The sequence below is a fragment of the Manis pentadactyla genome, chromosome 12 (assembly GCF_030020395.1).
Source record: "Manis pentadactyla isolate mManPen7 chromosome 12, mManPen7.hap1, whole genome shotgun sequence".
Classification (NCBI taxonomy): Eukaryota; Metazoa; Chordata; class Mammalia; order Pholidota; family Manidae; genus Manis; species Manis pentadactyla.
Window position 1 is genome coordinate 72,217,632 of NC_080030.1, and position 21,065 is coordinate 72,238,696.

General features: G+C 38.5%; 1 protein-coding gene across 2 annotated transcripts in view; it reads right to left on the bottom strand.

The window, feature by feature from the left end:
• Nucleotides 1–21,065, bottom strand: part of DCBLD1 (discoidin, CUB and LCCL domain containing 1) — a 67,635-nt gene that overhangs the window by 38,321 nt on the left and 8,249 nt on the right. The gene's annotated exons all lie outside the window — the stretch shown is intronic.

Here is a 21,065-nt window from a genome sequence, read left to right on the forward strand (position 1 = left end):
CTGGTCAAACATTTGCATGACTCTTTTGTTAGTACTCTTGAAATTCTGCTTTAATAAGAGAAAGTAAAAACTTCTTACAGAAAACACAACTAAATATAAAATGAGGAGAAATTATATGTAAGTCAACCTACACATGATTATTATATTGTAAATTTTTTTTTACTGTACACCTTGATGAATTTTTTTTTTGGTATCATTAATATACATGAGCAACATTGTGGTTACTAGATTCCCCCATTATCAAGTCCCCACCACATACCCCATTACAGTCACTGTCCATCAGTGTAGTAAGATGCCATAGAGTCACTACTTGTCTTCTCTGTGTTGTACTGCCTTCCCCAGGCACCCCCCCACTACATTATATGTGCTAATCGTAATGCCCCTTTTTCCCCCTTATCCCTCCCTTCCCACCCATCCTTCCCAGTCCCTTTCCCTTTGGTAACTGTTAGTCCATTCTTGGGTTCTGTGAGTCTGCTGCTGTTTTGTTCCTTCAGTTTTTTCTTTGTTCTTATACTCCACAGATGAGTGAAATCATTTGGTACTTGTCTTTCTCCACCTGGCTTATTTCACTGAGCATAATATCCTCTAGCTCCATCCATGTCGTTGCAAATGGTAGGATTTGTTTTCTTCTTATGGCTGAATACTATTCCATTGTGTATATGTACCACAGCTTCTTTATCCATTCATCTACTGATGGACACTTAGGTTGCTTCCATTTCTTGGCTATTGTAAATAGTGCTGCAATGAACATAGGGGTGCATATGTCTTTTTCAAACTGGAGTGCTATATTCTTAGGGTAAATTCCTAGGAGTGGAATTCCTGGGTCAAATGGTATTTCTATTTTGAGTTTTTTGAGGAACCTCCACAATGATTGAACTAGTTTACATTCCCACCAGCAGTGTAGGAGGGTTCCCCTTTCTCTGCATCCTCATCAGAATTTGTTGTTCCTATTTCTTTTCTATGTTGGCCATCCTAACTGGCGTGAGGTGATTATATCCTAAATTTTAAGTGACATGTCATATGACAAAGGAAAATCCCAGGGTCATTTTTATTCACCCTGCAATCATACTTCCTTCCAATCAATTCTACTTGAAACCCAAGAGCAAACTCATTTCACCTAGCCATCGTGGCAGAATGTGAGCAGTTTAAGTCTCCAACATGCCCATCACTACTTTGCCACGGGGTATTTGTGGCTCCTTGGAAAAATTTCTCTTTTCCATTAACTATTAGAATGAAACTCTCTGAGTCTTTGTTCTACCAAAAAACCTGAAAGGTACTGCTGAGTCTTAATTTATTGAAAGGCAAACTGCCATCAGAAATTACAATTGCGCTCTTGTCTATGGAAGTAGATTATGGAATTTTCCATCGCAAGTTCTAATATAATAAATTTATTCCATGGGTATTAGCTACATCAGCTATTTTCACCCAACTGTTCTTCAAACAGTTGATGACTTCTGTTTGACTAGGTCCTTGATGACTTCAAAGACCTAGATATAGTTAAGACCGTATTATATACCTGAAAGTTACTAAGAGTAGTTCTTAAAAATGTTCTCACCACAAGAAATGGTAAATATGTGTGGTGATGGAAGTGTGAGCTAACCCATACTATGGTAATCATTTCGCAGTGTATAAGTGGATCAAATTAACATGTTGTGGACATAAACTTACACAAAAGTCATGTGTCAATTATATCTCAATAAAGCTGGAAAAAAAGGACTTGAAATATGCCAACATGGGAAATGGAGAACTGGTAGGGAGAGAAAATGCCTACAGTATTCTGTATTGAATAAGGCAGATGCATGCAAATGAAAAACAATAGAGAAGCACTTTTCCCATGACCTCATCCTAATACTTGGGTAGCCTGACTCTCACAGCCTAACTCTAATTGAGAAATCACTAACAAGGAAGAAGACAAAAGGTATTTTTTAAATCTACCAGTTCAATTTCCATATCTTGTGCATCAATATCAACATCCTGATTGTGATATTATACTACAGGTTTGCAAGATGTTATCCTTGGGGGAAACTGGGGAAAGGGTACATAACATCTCTCTGCATTATTCTTACAACTGCATATGATTCATGATTATCTCAGAATAACAAATTTAATTAAAAATTTGAAAAAAAATTATCAGTCTGGCTAAGTTCGGCTGGCAGAGAGTGAAATGAAGGGGTTTTATTTCCTATTTGATACTTTTCTGTATGATTTTGGTTTTACTATTCTGTTTCTTCTACTTAAATTATTTTTAATTAAAGTATTTATACAAATTTGGATCGAAAAGATCTACATGGAATGGCAACAAATAAGGGAGGCCATTTTTATTCTAAAATTTTCTTACCAAATCTGTTAGCCAAGTTCTTCACATTTGTCTAAGGAGCATGGGGTGTGTGCCTGATGTGGGCTCATATACCTGCCCCTGTTTATAGATGAGAAAACAACATGTACACTGACTTTCCTTAAGGGCTACTCAGCTGATGGTGGATCTCAGATTATAATTCCCAGATGATAGCAATGGCTTGAAGGATTTTAAAAACATTTTTGTCTTACCTCTGTCTTTGATTTTGTAACACGTGTGTACTTGTGTTTAATCTTGGAAAGCCACTTGAACTGCTGCCCTATCAGACCCCTCTTTAGATACTTCCACAACATTTTTCTATTAAAATGAACAGCTCCCTAATAAGATGTAACTGACTTTGGGAATGGTCATAAATAGGTGGAAAACAATTGGATAGAGGCTAAGGAAGAACTTCAAAGTGGAAGGATCAGGTATGTCACTATCTAAACTCCCTGAGGGATCTCAGTATGACTACAAGGAAGGCAATCAGCTACACTATGTGTCTCTTCTTGTGCTCTGAGCAACAACACATATGAAGCATTCTTGCCAAAAAAGCAAAACTTGTGAATCAATAATTGACTCAGAATCTCATCAAGCCTTTAGGTCTAACTTCCAGTCTACAAGAAATGCAGAGGGCAGAGGCACACATTTACTGACACCACAAGGAAGCCACCAGCTGATACAATCTAGGCATAGCTAACTCAGTTTCTTCAACAATGAACTGTATAAAGAGGCATTAAAAAAACATTTACTTAAGATTAAAGGACACTAAGAGGATGACAGGAAGATGGCAGCATGAGTAGTTCAGTGGAAATCTCCTCCCAAAAACATATAAATTTATGAAAATACAATAAATACAACTATTCCTAAAAGAGACACCAGTGGATACAATACAATAGCCAGGATACATCTACATCTGCGAGAACTCAGCATCACATGAAGGGGGTAAGATACAAGCCGCGGCCAGGTGGGACCCAAATGCTCCCAAACCCCAGAAACCAGCGGGAAGAAAGGAGTCAGAACAGGGAGGGAGTGAAAGCCCAGGACTGCTAAACAACCAGCTCTAGGAATCCTCACCCAGAGCGCAGACACAAGGTGCACGGGGTGCTGGATATTAGAGAAACGGAAAAGCAAAACCTGTGGGCAGGTCCCCGCAACCGGCGCCCCTGAGACAAAAGAAAAGCGAGTGCTTTTTGCAAGTCTTAAAAAGACAGGGACCCCACAGCTGGGCGAAGTTGTCCCCGCACACTTATCCAGCAGCTGGGAATCCCGGGGAACTTTAGGTGCCCTAACCCCCTGGGTGGCAGCACAGCTCTGAAGCCCCTCACGGCACTAAGCAGCCTGCCAGTGGTTCCCCCAACTGGCGCGGACACCAACACACCGGCCCAGTAGTGGGAGAGTGGCAGGGCGCGCCGGGAATGGCAGCACCAGAGGGAACCGGGAGCGGCTCATGCGAGCCCGCCACGGCGGCAACTCAGTAGCCCGGGAGCAGCAGGCGCGCACCAACCGCAGTAGCATCAGAGGAGCCTGGGAGAGGTCCGCGCAAGCCCACAGCAGCGGCATCTGAGCTGCCCGGGAGCGGCCCACATGTGCCAGCAGCGGCAGCGCCCGAAGGGCATGGGAGAAGCCCACGCGCACCTGCAGTGGTGCCAGCAGGAGCAGCTGCACTCCCAGCAGCCTACCGGAATCCCAGCCTGACGCACAGCCACCCGGGCCAGACCCAAAGGCCGCTGCTGGCACACAGCTGCCCGGCAGGGGTGCTGCTATCATGAAGGAGCGCACCTGGCATGTCTGCCACTCCCCTCAGGGCTCCGCACTGCTCTGACGAAGAACCCGCCCACAGCCGCTTAGGGGATTAACCCGGTGGCTGCTCCAGGAGTGCGGGTAACCGACATAGGCAGTGGAGAAGGGCAAGGCATCCAGCAAGCAGGAAAGGACTTTCTTTTCCCAGCTGACACACCCGCAACCTGCCTACAGCCACCACTATCACCATGAAAAGGCAAAAAAATTTAGGCCGGTCCAAAATAGTTCAGACAACACCTGAGAGAGGATCTTCAGAGACAGACCTAACCAGTCTCCCTGAAAAAGAATTCAAAATAAAAATCATAAACATGCTGACAGAGCTGCAGAGAAATATACAAGAGCTAAGGGATGACATCCAGAGGGAGATTACAGAAATGAAATAATCTCTGGAAGGATTTATAAGCAGAATGGATTAGATGCAAGAGGCCATTGATGGAATAGAAACCAGAGAACAGGAACACATAGAAGCTGACGCAGAGAGAGATAAAAGGATCTCCAGGAATGAAACAATATTAAGAGAACTGTGTGACCAATCCAAAAGGAACAATATCCGCATTATAGGGGTACCAGAAGAAGAAGAGAGAGAAAAAGGGATAAAAAGTGTCTTTGAAGAAACAATTGCTGAGAACTTCCCCAAACTGGGGGGAGGAAATAGTTGCTCAGACTAGAGAATCACACAGAACTCCCAAAAGAAGGAACCCAAAGAGGACAACAAGACACATAATTAAATTGTCAAACATCAAGGACAAGGACAGAGTATTAAAGGCAGTCAGAGAGAGAAAAAAGGTCACCTACAATGAAAAGCCCATCAGGCTATCATCAGACTTCTCAACAGAAACCTTACAGGCCAGAAGAGAATGGCATGATATATTTAATGCAATGAAACAGAAGGGCCTTGAACCAAGGACACTGTATCCAGCATGATTATCATTTCAATATGAAGGAGGGATTAAACAATTCCCAGACAAGCAAAAGTTGAGGGAATTTGCCTCCCACAAACCATCTCTACAGGGTATTTTAGAGGGACTGCTCTAGATGGGAGCACTCCTAAAAAGAGCACAGAACAAAACACCCAACATATGAAGAATGGAGGAGGAGGAATAAGAAGGGAGAGAAATAAAGAATCATCAGACCATGTTTATAATAGCTCAATAAGAAAGTTAAGTTAGACAGTAAGGTAGTAAACAAGCTAACCTTGAACCTTTGGTAACCACGAATCTAAAGCCTGAAATTGCAATAAGTACATACCTTTCAATAATCACCCTAAATATAAATGGACTGAATGCACCAATCAAAAGACACAGAGTAATAGAATGGATAAAAAAGCAAGACCCATCTATATGCTGCTTACAAGAGACGCACCTCAAACCCAAAGACATACACAGATTAAAATTCAAGGGATGGAAAAAGATATTTCATGCAAACAACAGGGAGAAAAAAGCAGGTGTTGCAATACTAGTATCAGACAAAATAGACTTCAAAACAAAGAAAGTAACAAGAGATAAAGAAGGACATTACATAATGATAAAGGGCTCAGTCCAACAAGAGGATATAACCATTATAAACATATATACACCCAATACAGGAGCACGAGTATACGTGAAATAAATACTAACAGAATTAAAGGAGGAAATAGAATGCAATGCATTCATTTTGTGAGACTTTAACACACCACTCACTCCAAAGGACAGATCCACCAGACAGAAAATAAGTAAGGACACAGAGGCACTGAACAACACACTAGAACAGATGGACCTAATAGACATCTATACAATTCTACATCCAAAAGCAACAGGATACACATTCTTCTCAAGTGTACATGGAACATTCTCCAGAATAGACCACACACTAGGCCACAAAAAGAGCCTCAGTAAATTCCAAAAGATTAAAATCCTACCAACCAACTTTTCAGACCAAAAAGGTATAAAACTAGAAATAACTTGTACAAAGAATCCAGAGACGAGTAAGATCCCTCAAGGGAGGAACAACCTAAGACAGGCACAGTTGCAGGGGGGCCATCAGGTGAGAAATTCGGGATCAACAGAGGTGAGGCTTAGAACCTCACCCCCCGTTTTGAGAGACATCTTCTGCATCTGTGGATGTTTTATTGCCCTTGTCTAGCTTGGATTAACACTTAGTCTACAGGCACACACCTGATCATCTACATTTGCTCTCTTACAGCACTAAACTATGTTTTCTACCTTTATCTTGCATCTACCTACCACTTCAGCATTTTATTAAAAAAAAATAATAATAATAATAATAAGGGAGAAATGTGGGATTCACATATAAATCAAGTATAAAAATCAAACGAATATTCATATTTGACCTGATTGTTTATAGTTCATAATGCGTGATCAAAACCGAAAGTTTCTGTGATGACTGCCCTTGTACTGTTCACCATGTAAGAATTTATTCACTATGTAAGAATTTGTTCACCATGTAAGAACTTGTTCGTTATGCTTCAGAAGATTGGAGACTGATGAGAATTAGGCTTGGGGTGGATTATTGATTGTGCATTGAGTCCCCTATACAGAATTTTATTGTTGTTAACAACCATTTGATCAATAAATATGAGAGATGCCCTCTCAAAAAAAAAAAATTGTACAAAGAAAGCAAAAAGGCTCACAAACACAAGGAGGCTTAACAACACGCTCCTAAATAATCAATGGATCAATGACCAAATCAAAATGGAGATCCAGCAATATATGGAAACAAACGACAACAACAACACAAAGCCCAAACTTCTGTGGGACGCAGCAAAAGCAGTCTTAAGAGGAAAGTACATAGCAATCCAGGCATATTTAAAGATGGAAAGAAGAAGCCCAAATGAATAGTCTAACGTCACAATTATCGAAATTGGAAAAAGAAGAACAAATGAGGCTTTAGGTCAGCAGAAGGAAGGACATAATAAAGATCAGAGAAGAAATAAATAAAATTGAGAAGAACAATAGAAAAAATCAATGAAACCAAGAGCTTGTTCTTTGAGAAAATAAACAAAATAGATAAGCCTCTAGCCAGACTTATTAAGAGAAAAAGAGAGTCAACACACATCAACAGAATCAGAAACGAGAAAGGAAAAATCACAACGTACCCTACAGAAATACAAAGAATTATTAGAGAATACTATGAAAACCTATATGCTAACAAGCTGGAAAACCTACGGAAATGGACAACTTCCTAGAAAAATACAATCTACCAAGACTGACCCAGAAAGAAACAGAAAATCTAAACAGACCAATTACCAGCAATGAAACTGAAGCGGTAATCAAAAAACTACCAAAGAACAAAACCCCCGGGCCAGATGGATTTACCTCGGAATTTTATCAGACATACAGAGAAGACATAATACCCATTATCCTTAAAGTTTTCCAAAAAATAGAAGAGGAGGGAATACTCCCAAATACTATGAAGCCAACAACATCCTAATACTAAAACCAGGCAAAGACCTCACAAAAAAAGAAAACTACAGACCAATATCCCTGATGAACGTAGATGCAAAAATACTCAACAAAATATTAGGAAACTGAACTCAAAAATACATCAAAAGGATCATACACCATGACCAAGTGGGATTCATCCCAGGGATGCAAGGATGGTACAACATTCGAAAATCCATCAACATCATCCACCACATCAACAAAAAGAAGAACAAAAACCACATGGTCATCTCCATAGATGCTGAAAAAGCATTCGAAAAAATTCAACATCCATTCATGATAAAAACTCTCAACAAAATGGGCATAGAGGGCAAGTACCTCAACATAATAAAGGCCATATATGATAAACCAACAGCTAACATCATACTGAACAGCGAGAGGCTGAAAGCTTTTCCTCTGAGATCGGGAACAAGACAGGGATGCCCACTCTCCCCACTGTTATTCAACATAGTACTGGAGGTCCTAGCCATGGCAATTAGACAAGACAAAGAAATACAAGGATTCCAGACTGATAAAGAAGAAGTCAAACTGTCACTATTTGCAGATGACATAATATTGTACATAAAAAACCCTAAAGACTCCACTCCAAAACTACTAGAACTAATATCGGAATTCAGCAAAGTTGCAGGGTGCAAAATTAACACACAGAAATCTGTGGCTTTCCTATACACTAACAATGAACTAATAGAAAGAGAAATTGGGGAAAAAAATCCATTCACAATAGCATCAAAAATAATAAAATACCTAGGAATAAACCTAACCAAGGAAGTGAAAGACCTATACCCTGAAAACTACAAGACATTCTTAAGAGAAATTAAAGAGGACACTAACAAATGGAAACTCATCCCATGCTGCTGGCTAGGAAGAATTAATATTGTCAAAATGGCCATCCTGCCCAAAGCAATATACAGATTTGATGCAATCCCTATCAAATTACCAACAGCATTCTTCAATGAACTGGAACAAATAGTTCAAAAATTCATATGGAACCACCAAAGACCCCAAATAGCCAAAGCAATCCTGAGAAAGAAGAATAAAGTGTGGTGGATCTCGCTCCCCAGCTTCAAGCTCTACTACAAATCCACAGTAGTCAAGACAATTTGGTACTGGCACAAGAACAGACCCACAGACCAGTGGAACAGAATAGAGACTCCAAACATTAACCCAAACATATAGGGCCAATAAATATACGATAAAGGAGCCATGGGCATACAATGGGGAAATGACAGTCTCTTCAAGAGATGGTGCTGGCAAAACTGGACAGCTACATGTAAGAGAATGAAACTGGATCACTGTCTAACCCCATACACAAAAGTAAATTCGAAATGGATCAAAGACCTGAATGTAAGTCATAAACCCATAAAACTCTTAGAAAAAAACATAGGCAAAAATCTCTTGGACATAAGCATGAGTGACTTTTTCATGAACATATCTCCCCGGGCAAGGGAAACAAAAGCAAAAATGAACAAGTGGGACTATATCAAGCTGAAAAGCTTCTGTACAGCAAAGGACCCTATCAACAGAACAAAAAGGTACCCTACAGTATGGGAGAATATATTCATAAATGACAGATCCGATAAAGGGTTGACATCCAAAATATATAAAGAGCTCACACACCTCAACAAACAAAAAGCAAATAATCCAATTAAAAGATGGGCAGAGGAGCTGAATAGACAGTTATCTAAAGAAGAAATTCAGATGGCCAATAGACACATGAAATGATGCTCCACATCGCTTGTCATCAGAGAAATGCAAATTAAAACCACAATGAGATATCACCTCACACCAGTAAGGATGGCCAGCATCGAAAAGACAAACAACAACAAATGTTGGCGAGGTTGTGGAGAAAGGGGAACCGTCCTACACTGCTGGTGGGAATGTAAATTAGTTCAACCATTATGGAAAGCAGTATGGAGGTTTCTCAAAAAACTCAAAATAGAAATACCATTTGACCCAGGAATTCCACTTCTAGGAATTTACCCTAAGAATGCAGCACTCCAGTTTGAAAAAGACAAATGCACCCCTATGTTTATTGCTGCACTATTTACAATAGCCAAGATATGGAAGCAACCTAAATGTCCATCAGTAGATGAATGGATAAAGAAGATGTGGTACATATAAACAATGGAATATTACTCAGCCATAGGAAAAAAACAGATCCTACCATTCGCAACAACATGGATGGAGCTAGAGGGTATTATGCTCAGTGAAATAAGCCAGGCGGAGAAAGACAAGTACCAAATGATTTCACTCATATGTGGAGTATGAGTGTGGAGTATAACAACAAAGGAAAACTGAAGGAACAAAACAGCAGCAGAATCACAGAACCCAAGAAGGGACTAATAGTTACCAAAGGGAAAGGGACTGGGGAGGATGGGTGGGAAGGGAGGGATAAGGGTGGGGAAAAAGAAAAGGGGCCTTACGATTAGCATGTATAGTGCGTGGGGGGCATGGGGAGGGCTGTGCAACCCATAGAAGACAAGTAGTGATTTTACAGCATCTTACTACACTGATGGACAGTGACTGTGAAGGGGTATGTGAGGGGGACTTGGTGAAGGGGGAAGCCTAGTAAACATAATGTTCTTCATGTAATTGTAGATTAATGACACCAAAAAAAAATTAAACATTAGCTTAAAGCAAAAAAAAAAAAAAAAAGATTAAAGGACACTTAAGAGTCACAACAACCAAGTGAATCTTGTTTGAAACTTGATTTGAAAAACAAACCTTACAAAACCACTTAAAACACGGTAACTGGGGTATTAGTATCAGGAAAGTACTATTCACTCATTCACTATTATTCATTTATTAGGTATGATAATGATATTGAGGTTATAAAAGAAAATATATTTTTTCAGGGATGCTTACTGACATATGTAGGGATGAAATGACAGGATGACATGACATCTGGGATTTGCCTTAAAATACTCCAGCTAAAGGGAAGGAGTGGGATGTATGAAAAAAGATGGGAAAACATTGACAGTTGTGGTAAATGGATGATGGGAGTTCACAGGTTTTGTTTTGTTTTGTTTTTAATTGAAATGAAAAGAAATAAAGGTCAATATTTAACGGAAGAAATACAACCTTGGTTTTATGATTACGCACCATGTGGTGTTGGGAGGCCTGGTGGGCAGTGGGTCACAGTGACCCAGAAGTACATGGTGACAGCCAGATGAAACTGCCACCTACCTAACATCAAAAGGGGGGACTGCGGAAGGAAGGGGGAAGGAGGAAGCTCCGTCACAGGGAATTTGTCTGCTCTTCCAAAGTGGCTGCCACACAATGTTTATCTTTTTCTTCCTTTGAACTGTAATTTAATTGCCAAAGCACATGATGACTAAACTGTGTATCATTTCCTCCTCAGACTGAAAGCTCTTCTCTCCCTTGTGGAGTATCTGAAGGTGGTCACTCCATGATGGGCCTAAACCACTGGGCCTAAAACTCCTCCTCAAAATAACTTACAAAACTAAAACTGGGGGGAGGATGTGTGTATTTTGGAAAAAGCTGCAAGTACTTATTAGTATTTTGTAACTCCCCATGTGATCTCCTTATAAAACTTAAGTATTTTATTCACAACATTTGGAAACAATCTAAATTATAAAAGAACAAATGATGATATCTCCAAGCAATGATATTAAGGAAAGGTTAAAGTCATTTTTAATTTAATTTAAAGTCTATTTAAATTTAAAACAGAAAATAGAGTACACATATAGATATGAAGGAAAAATGTTTACAGTGTTTATTTCTATGGTGTGAGATTACAAGTGATCTTCATTTTATTTACAAATTTTTCTAAATTTTCTACATGAATACATTGTATGTATTATACATATGTATCAGAAAAATATAATTAAAAATATTACACTCACCTAATGCTACTTTCAGCATTAACCTTAAAGCATGGACTGGAAGACGTCTCTATAACCAATATGCCCAAAGAGTCAGTAAAACACTCAACAGCTAGGAACTGAGTATAATACAGTTCTCACTTAAAGGAGCTCAGAGTCTCTGGAAGCAGTGATATACAAGGTATTTTCTAAGTAAGCTTAAAACAAATCCTAGATGCTTGTCTACTCGAGTCGACCGTTTATTTAGTCTACTCTAATTCCACCCACTAAGAAAGGAAAACAATTAACTTCCTTAAAAGACTATTTCCCTTCGATAAGCAGTCATGCTGCACTAAACAGAAAGGCGAAATTAAGATACACCTGTTATGGGCTAAGTTCCACAACAGTACAAAGCATGATTGAGGCTTAAAAAGAAAACTTTTAACTGAACTATACTTGTTGAAAAATTGTTTGGAAGAAGTAAAGAAGTACTGCAAAAATACCTTTAAGATTAATTATTAACTAGTCCCTAGAATAAGCTCGCAGCCTTCAAACTTTGGTCATTATGACCCATAGTTAGAATACAGATTTTTCGTTACAACCTAAGCACACAGCATATACATGCACAAACAGGCAAAAGTCTGTTATAATTCTTTTTACTGTTTGTAATGCACTGCGATATTCCCTATTTTATTCCATTACACTTTTACATTAAAAGCATGCTGGTTGAGTCAACTGAACTGATTTTATTGCCTACTAACGGATCACAACCTGCAACTTGGGTAATAGTGCTCTAAACTATCATAAGAGAGAAACAATTTCTAGAAAGATGATTTCATTACAGTTGTACCCTTGCTCTTCTAATATTCAAGTTACAACAGGCCTCAACACATACACAATCATCCACGTGTGGGTGTAAGAAAATTTCTTCCCATGTCTAAAATCAAGTGAGTCCTTGATGACTACAATCTTTTCAACCACAAAAGGGAGCTTACAATTATTACAGTTCTTTGTCTGATGGCAAAGTGAGCAGACTTCCCAAGGTATTACTAATTTGACGATCAGTCATACTGTCGTACAAACTTTGCTCTTCTCCAACTGTACTTATTTTTATTTTTCTTTGTTTTTATTTTGTTGCCTGGAAAGGAATAGAAAGACAAGGGCAGGAGGGCCTAAGTGGTTCTGTGAGAATAAAAAGAGTAAAACAGAAGTTATGATGATTAAACTTCAATTATTAAAAAATCTTTAGTTTTCTAGGAAGGAAAATGGTTAATACTTTGCTGAAAGAAGTCGTAACTATAGACTAGAAACACATGACCAAGTTCTGCAAAGCTGTTTAGAACCTCTTTAAGCCTTATTCTCATTATGTATAAAGTAGACAGCTAATGATACGACTGATGATGTAATGAAGATGACACTTTTGCCTCTGTCTATGAAACACATTCAAAAGTAAAATAAAAGGAAACACAGGGACTTACTGTCAAAAAAGTCTTTCCTTGTAAATCTCAACATAACATTTTCCATCAGTTAAAAGAATAATTTAATCAAACCTGAATGCATGAAAATGAATCATCTCAAGAGGTTCTATCCAAGACTCTCTACATAATGTGAGACTGTTACCAGCAGTGTGCAAAGACATGAATAATTTTAATGTAACATATCATTTACTCCCAATGGGGAAAAAATTTAAAAACTAGTTTAATGCTATTGGTTAATGTGCTACAAGTAAAACCAGTGAAGACTAGTAAGTTCTTGGTCACTCTCCAGTCCTGTGATCCCTAATGAAAAGTAAAAGATCACTGAAAGGTTGGGCGGGGGTGGGGGAGTGCACCCCTATCCTTTTTGTAATCTTGCAAATTATTTCCATGTACTTGGGAGGTGACAAAGCACAGTGATTATGATAGTGGATTCCTGCCCAGTAATGGCTGTGTGGTCTTGGGTGAGTCTTTTTACCTCCCTAAGCTTCAATTCATCATCTGTAATACATAGGCAATGATAGTGCCTGACTCACAGGGAAATCATGAGAATTAAATGAGATAATGCTAGTAAAGTATTGAGCATAGAGATGTATAGTAAGAATTCAATATATTTTAACTGCTAAATTTTTATTTTAAAGTATTAAGAATTATTGCTTTGAATTAGCTGACTTCATCCAAATTCCATCACTCATCAGCTCTATGTTCTTAAGAAATTACCCAATTTGTATTTATCAATTTCTCTCATCTTTAAAATGATCAACCATAAATGGGTGTGGTAAAGATGAAGGAGGCTGTGTGTGGTGAGTGCTCCAAACTGCAAAAAGGTCTAATTGGAATGTGTCCCCCAGTATTTATCTAGGACTCGCTAACAGCTAGCCCAGGATCTCCCAAAGCGGGCACTGTGGATCCCTAAGCCCTGAGAAGGCTTACAAGGAGGTCAAGCCCTCATCTCCAGAAAAGAGTTGCAAGGTAAATGACCTTGCAGAATTCCAACTTTTTCTTCACCATAGGACATCTCAAACCTCTTGCAGTACACAGTGAAGCTCTAACATGGAACACAGGCTGTAATATGCCCAGGGAACTCTTTCCTCAATGGGAATCTCCCAGGGGTAGCATTCTGTGCGACATACTGGACAACTCTGGGCCAGGCAATCAAATGTGGGACACACATAGATCTTGTAATGGGGCTTCTGGGATTAAGAATCAGGTGTGAAGAAGTGGATTTTGGCCTTTAGAGTTCTAAAAATGATACTGAATTTGTACCATGTGACTGATATTCAACAGCAAGATTTTCCCTACTATAATTGTATTACAAGTGCTTTGGGAGAATCAGCAACAAATTAGACACATTGTTTGGGAGAAGATTCTTAATTTCACAGATGGTAATGTGAGGAAAAAACTTGATTATAGAACAAAACAAGTTTAAGACAACTATTTTATCTCTGTTGAACAGATGCTCTGGATAAGGAATTGGAGAGAAGCGGCTGCTGCCCTTTACTAATAATGTTAGGATGTTAGTATAATGTCCAAGCTGCAATTGCTGAAAGTGAAGATAAATGAGAGAAATCTTTCCTACTTCTACAACATGCTGTATTTCCTAATTTTGGCTCCATGTTAAATATGCATATTGCCATCAGATAACATACTAATGATATAATAATTATAATAATTAAATATAATAATAAATCAGATAAATTGTTGGATATTGACTTCTCTTTCTGGAGTCCAAAAAATCCAATATTATCAAAAACAAAGTTAATCTGAGCTTTAGAAGTTAAAAGTAAATATTTCCCTCTCATACACATACACACACACACACACACACACACACACACACACGTTTTCACCTTACAGACATATTTTTCAAAAAAAAAGCGCACCAAAATGTTAATGGAATAGGGGAAAAATCAAAAAGTAATTGTAAAGGGGCTTTTACTAATTAGCATTTATTATAGTTAGCATTTATAGCAATTAGCATTTATTACCATTTAAGTTAATTAAATAAATTAGCAATTATTTACCAAGCATTCATTGTAAAAGGTGACAGATACAGAACGTTCTAAGGGACTTTATATTATCTTATTTAATCTTCTTGACAATCATAATTGATAGATATGAGCCCTCTTTTTAAAAATTATGAAACATTCCAAATACACACACACACACACACACACACACACACACACACACATATATATATACAGATGGACATATAAAAAAAAGTAGTATCTCAAACTCCAAGAACATATCAAGTAGTTTATAAGAAAGAATATGTCTAATAAATACAGAAACTGAAGCCCACAGCACTCTTTCTTTAGCATGTCTCTCTTATTATCACTGTTCTATGTGTGTTTACACTCTGAGAAGCTGAGTAACTCAGCCCAGATGGCCAGGCTGGCATCTGAACCTCGCCTGTCTGAATCCAGAAAATATGGAATTCAGCCACTGCACTCTAAGGCTGTGAGGGCCAAAGTCACCCATTTTAGAGGCAAGGAAACCGAGGCAGGGGGCTTAAGACACTGCCCAAACTCACAACACTGCTTAGCAGCAGAATTACTCTTTCTGTCTCATGAATAAAAGAGCCATGTTTAATTCAAGGCTTCTTAAAAAACTTGAGAGAAATTCCATCACTTTCTTTTAAGGCTAAATAAAGGCTTATCCATTTCCTTTTTTTGAAGTATAGTTGACATATAATCTTATATTGGTTTCAACTATACAACACAGGTATTCAACAGTTTCTCATATTATTAAGTCTTCAACCCCACAATGCAGTTACTATCTCTGTCAACATATGAAGATGTTATAGAATCACTGGTTACATTCTCTATGCTGTATTACCACCCCATGACCAACTTGTATTATGATTGAGAATTTTTCTGCCCTATTATCCCCTCACTCTCCCAACCCACCCACTACAACCCTCTCTTATGATAACCACCACTTTTCAGTGTCTATGAGTCTGCTATTTTGTTCGTTTTGCTTTGTTTTTATATTCCACAAATAAGTGAAATCATATGGTATTTGTCTTTCTCTGCTTGGCTTATTTCACTTAGCATAATACCCTCTAGGTCCATCCATGCTGTCTCAAATGGGAGGACTTTTCTTTTAATGGCTGAATAATATTCCATTGTGTATGTGTACCACTTCTTTAGCCATTCATCTATTGATGGGCACTTTAGTTGCTTCCATAACTTGGCTATTGTAAATAATGTGGCAATAAACATAGGGGTACATATATCTTTTTGAATCAAGGATTTTGATATCTTTGGGTAAATTCCTAGAGGTGGAATTACAGGGTCATATGGTATTTCTATTTTTAGTTTTTTGAGGGATCTCCATACTGCTTTACACAGTGGCTGCATCAATTGACATTTCCACTAACAGCATAGGAGGATTCCCTTTTCTCCACATCCTCACCAACACTTGTTATTTCTTGTCTTTCGGATAGTGGCTTTTCTAGCTGCTGTGAGGTGATATCTCACTGCAGTTTTGATTTGCATTTCCCTGATGATTAGCGATAGGGAGCATCTTTTCCTGTGCCTGTTGGCCATCTGTATTTCTTCTTTGTAAAAGTGATTGTTCAGGTCCTCTGCCCACTTTTTAATCAGGTTATTTTGTTGTTGTTGTTGAATTGTATGAGTTCTTTATATATTTTGGATGTTACCCTTATTGGATAACTTGCTTATGAATGTATTCTACCATGCTGTAGGTTGTCTTTATGATCTGTTGATGGTGTCCTTGCTATACAGAAGCTTTTCAGTTTAATGTAGTACCATTTATTCATTTTTGTATTGTTTCCCTTGCTCAAGGAGATATGTCCAGGAAAAAATTGCTCATGCTTATATTCAAGATATTTTTGCCTATGTTTTCTTCCAAGAGTTTACAGTTTCATGTGTTACATTTATATCTTTGATCCATTCCAAGTTCACTTTTGTCTAAAAGTTAGACAGTAATCCAGCTTCATTTTCTTCCATGTAGCTGTCCAATTTTCCCAACACCAGTTATTGAAGAGTATCTTTCCCCCATTGTATATTCATGGCTCCTTTATCATATACTAGTTGAACATATATGTGTGGATTTAAATCTGAACTCTCTATTCTGTTTCATTGATCTATGGGCCTGTTCTTGTGCCAGCAACATATTGTTTTGATTACTATAGGTTTGTAGTATAGCTTGAAATCAGGGAGTATAACACCCCCAACTTTGTTCTCCTTTCTCAGGATTGCTTTGGCTATATGGGGGTCTTTTGGGGTTACATATGAATTTTAGTATTATATGATGTAGTTCATTGAAAAATGCTGTTGATATTTTCATAGAGGTTGCACTGAATCTGCAAATTGCTTTGGGCAGGATGGCCATTTTGACAATATTAATTCTTCCTATCAATGAGCATGGGATAGAGTTCCATTTATTTGTGTCTTCTTTAATTTCTCTCATGAGTGTCTTACAGTTTTCAGAGAACAGGTCTTTCACTTCCTTGGTTAGATTCATTCCTAGGTATTTTATTCTTGTTGATGCAGTTGTTAGTGGAATTGTTTTCCCAATTTGTCTTTCTGCTAGTTTGTTGTTAGTACAAAGGAATGCACCAGATTTCTGTGTATTAATTTTGTATCCTACAACTTTGCTGAATCCAGTCAGTAGTTCTAATAGTTTTCTGGTGGAGTCTTTAAGGCTTGCTACGTATAATATCATGTCATCTGCAAATAGTGACAGTTTTACTTCTTCCTTACCAATTTGGATGCCTTTTATCTCTGTCTTGTCTGACTGCCGTGGCTAGAAAGTCCAGTATTATATTGAATAAAAGTGGTGAGAGTGAACATCCTTGTTGTGTTCCTGATCTTAGAGGAAAAGCTTTCAGCTTTTCACCACTGAATATGATGTAAGCTGTGGGTTTGTCATATACAGCCTTTATTATGTTGAGGTATGTACCCTCTATATCCATATTCTTGAGTTTTTATCATAAATGGATGTTGAGTTTTGTCAAATGCTTTTTCTGCATGTATTGAGATGATCATGTCATTTTTATCCTTCTTTTTGTTAATGTGGTATATCACATTTTTTGATTTATGGATAATGAACCATCCATGCTTCCCTGGAATAAATTTCACTTGGTTGTGTGATGGATATCCTTTTGATGTATTTTTGAATTTGGTTTGCTAATATGTTGAGGATTTTTGCATCTATGTTCATATATTGGTCTATAATTTTTGGGGGTTTTTTTTGTAGTGTCTTTGTCTGGTTTTGGTATTCGAGTGATGCCGGCCTCATAGAATGAGTTTAGAAGTACTCCCTCTTCTACTTTTTGGCATACTTTAAGAAGGATGGGTAATAGCTCTTCTTCAAATGGTTGGTAGAATTCAGCTGTGGAGTCATCTGGTACTGGTATTTAGTCTGTTGGGAATTTTTTGAATTACCAATTCAATTTGTTACTGGTATTTGGTCTGTTCATATTTTCTGTTTCTTCCTGGATCAGTCTTGGAAGGTTGTATTTTTCTAGGAATCTGTCCATTTCTTCTAGGTAGTCCAGTTTACTGGCATATAATTTTTCATGAAATTCTCTAATAATTCTTTGTATTTCTGTAGTATTTCTTGTGACTATTTCTTCTTCATTTCTGATTGTTTATTTGTGTACTGTCTCTTTTTTCTTGATAAGTCTGGCTAGGGGTTGGTGTATTTTATTTCCTCAAAGACCTGCCTCTTGGTCTCATTGATTTTTTTTCCCTATTGTTTTATTCTTCTCTATTTATTTATTCTGCTCTGATCTTTATTATTTCCCTCCTTCTACCAACTTTGGGTTACATTTGGTCTTCTTTTGCTAGTTGATGTTTAATTGGCATTGCTTTTGTTTCCTGAGGTAGGCCTGTATTGCTATGTACTTTCTTGTTAGAAATGCTTTTGTGGCTTCCCACAAATTTTGGATTGTTGTATTTTTGTTATCTTTTGTCTCCATGTATTGCTTGATTTGTTTTGATTTGTTTGTTGATCCATTGTTTATGTAGAAGCATGTTGTTCTGCTTCCACGTTGTTGGTGGGTTTTTTTCTTTGTGTACTTCTAGTTTCATATCACTGTGGTCTAAGAAGTTGCTTGGTACAATTTCAATCTTTTTGAATTCATTGAGGCTCTTTTCGTGGCCTAGTATGTAATTAATTCTGGAGAATATTCAATGTGCCCTTGAGAAAAATCACTTCTTACTGCTTTTAGGTGGAATCCCCTGTAGATCTCTGTTAAGTCCATCTTGTTCAGTACCTCTGTTTCCTTATTTATTTTCTGTCTGTTTGATCTGTCCATTGATGTAAGGGGCATGTTAAAGTTCCCTACTATGAATGAGTTGCAGTCTATTTCCCCATTTAATTCTGTTAGTATTTGTTTTACATATTTAGGCACTATGTTTGGTGCACAGATATTTATAATGGTTATATCTTCATGTTGTACTGATCCCTTTGTAATATCCTTCTTTATCTCTTATTACTCTCTTTGTTTTGAAGTCTATTTGGTCTGATTTAGTACTGCTATTCCTGCTCTTGTCTATTACCTGCATGAAATATCTTTTTTCATCTGCTCACTTTCAGTTTGTGTCTGTCTTTAGGTCTGAAATGAGTTTCTTTAGGCAGCATATAGATGGGTCTTGTTTATTTATCCATTCTGCACCCTATGTCTTTTCATTGATGCATTCAGTTTATTTATAGTTAAGATAATTTTTGATAGGTATGTACTTACTGCCATTTTTAAATTGTTTTTTGGTTGTTTTTTGTTGTTGTTGCTCCTCTCTGTTCTTTTCTTCACCTTATACTCTTCTCTTGTTACTGACAGTTTTCTTTAGTGTTGAGATTGGATTTCTGTTTTAATTTTTTGTATACATATTATAGGCTTTAGGTTTGTGGTTACCATAAGGTTTATGGATAGCTTCTTAACTATATAACAGTGTATATTAAATTGATGATCAGTCTATTTCAAACACAATCTAAAAGTACTTCTTCTTTATTCTTTCTCCTCCTCCAAACTTTATGGAGATATGTTTATTACATCTCTCTCCTTTGCAGTAGAGCCCCAGTTGCTATTGTAGGTCTATGGGCAGGGCCATCTTTCTGTCTGTCTATTGACAGTGGCCTATCTCAGCTTGCTCTGTGTGGCAGCTCGCCTCAGTGTGTCTTTTGTGATGAGCTGAGCAGTGGTGCTTCTGCTGGGATGGTTGTGGATGGGGCCACCCTCTCCTGCCTTGCAGAGATGGTGGAGCTGCTGGGCTAATGGAGTGCGCAGGTCAGGCATGCAGCTCTGGGATGTCAGCGAGGAGGAACACTCGGTGCTAGCTCCTCCAAATGGCATGCCAGTTGGTCTGAGATAGGGCCAAGAAAGCTGGGAAAGTCTCCGTCTGTCTGCCAAGTAGCAAAATCTCCCTCTACCTGCCAGGCAGCAAAGTCTGATGCTGTTGGGCAGAGAAGGCCAGGCATGTGGGCAGTATGCAGGGAAGTGCCCTGGGGGGCTGAGCCATCAGCAAGGGAAATAGACCATTTGAGGCTCCCATGAAAGCCTGGCCAATTGGGCAAAGGGAAGGCTGGGGAAGTGTCATCCACCTGCCCTTTCTCCTGCAGAGACAGCTCCATTCAACCCATGCCTCTCTGGCACACTTCCCTCTGCTGGTAAGCCTTTCAAACTGCTGCCTGTGCTGGGTCTCAGTGGGACCAATGGAGTGTGTCTGTCCTCCACAAGCAGCTGCAGTCTCAGCCTCCCACAGTGCTCCAATTCTCCCTGGTGTCCAGGCCCACTAATCACCAAAGCCTGACACAATGTGGACTCATGTTCCCAGAGCAGCACTCCAGGGCCAGGTGTGCAGAGTTCCTGAACACGTATCCCTTCCCTGCTCCATTCCTCTTCATCCTGCCTGTGGGCTGGTATGGTGGAAGGGCTTGGGTCCCGACTGATTGTGGCTCTGCCACTTTACCCTTCTCTGTGTGGTCTTCACACCAACATTGTTGATATGCAGGTCCTCAAAATTCTGTGTGTCCTAACAGTTCTTGGTAATGACCATTCTGCTGGTCCCTGTAAGATACACTCTGAGTAGCAAGATATTTAAAAAGCCCTCATATTAATAGATGACTTCATTTTTTAGAAATGAAAAATCCTTGAGCTATCTTTAACTATCTATTTCCATTTAAGGGACATATTCTCAATTATCTATTTTCAATT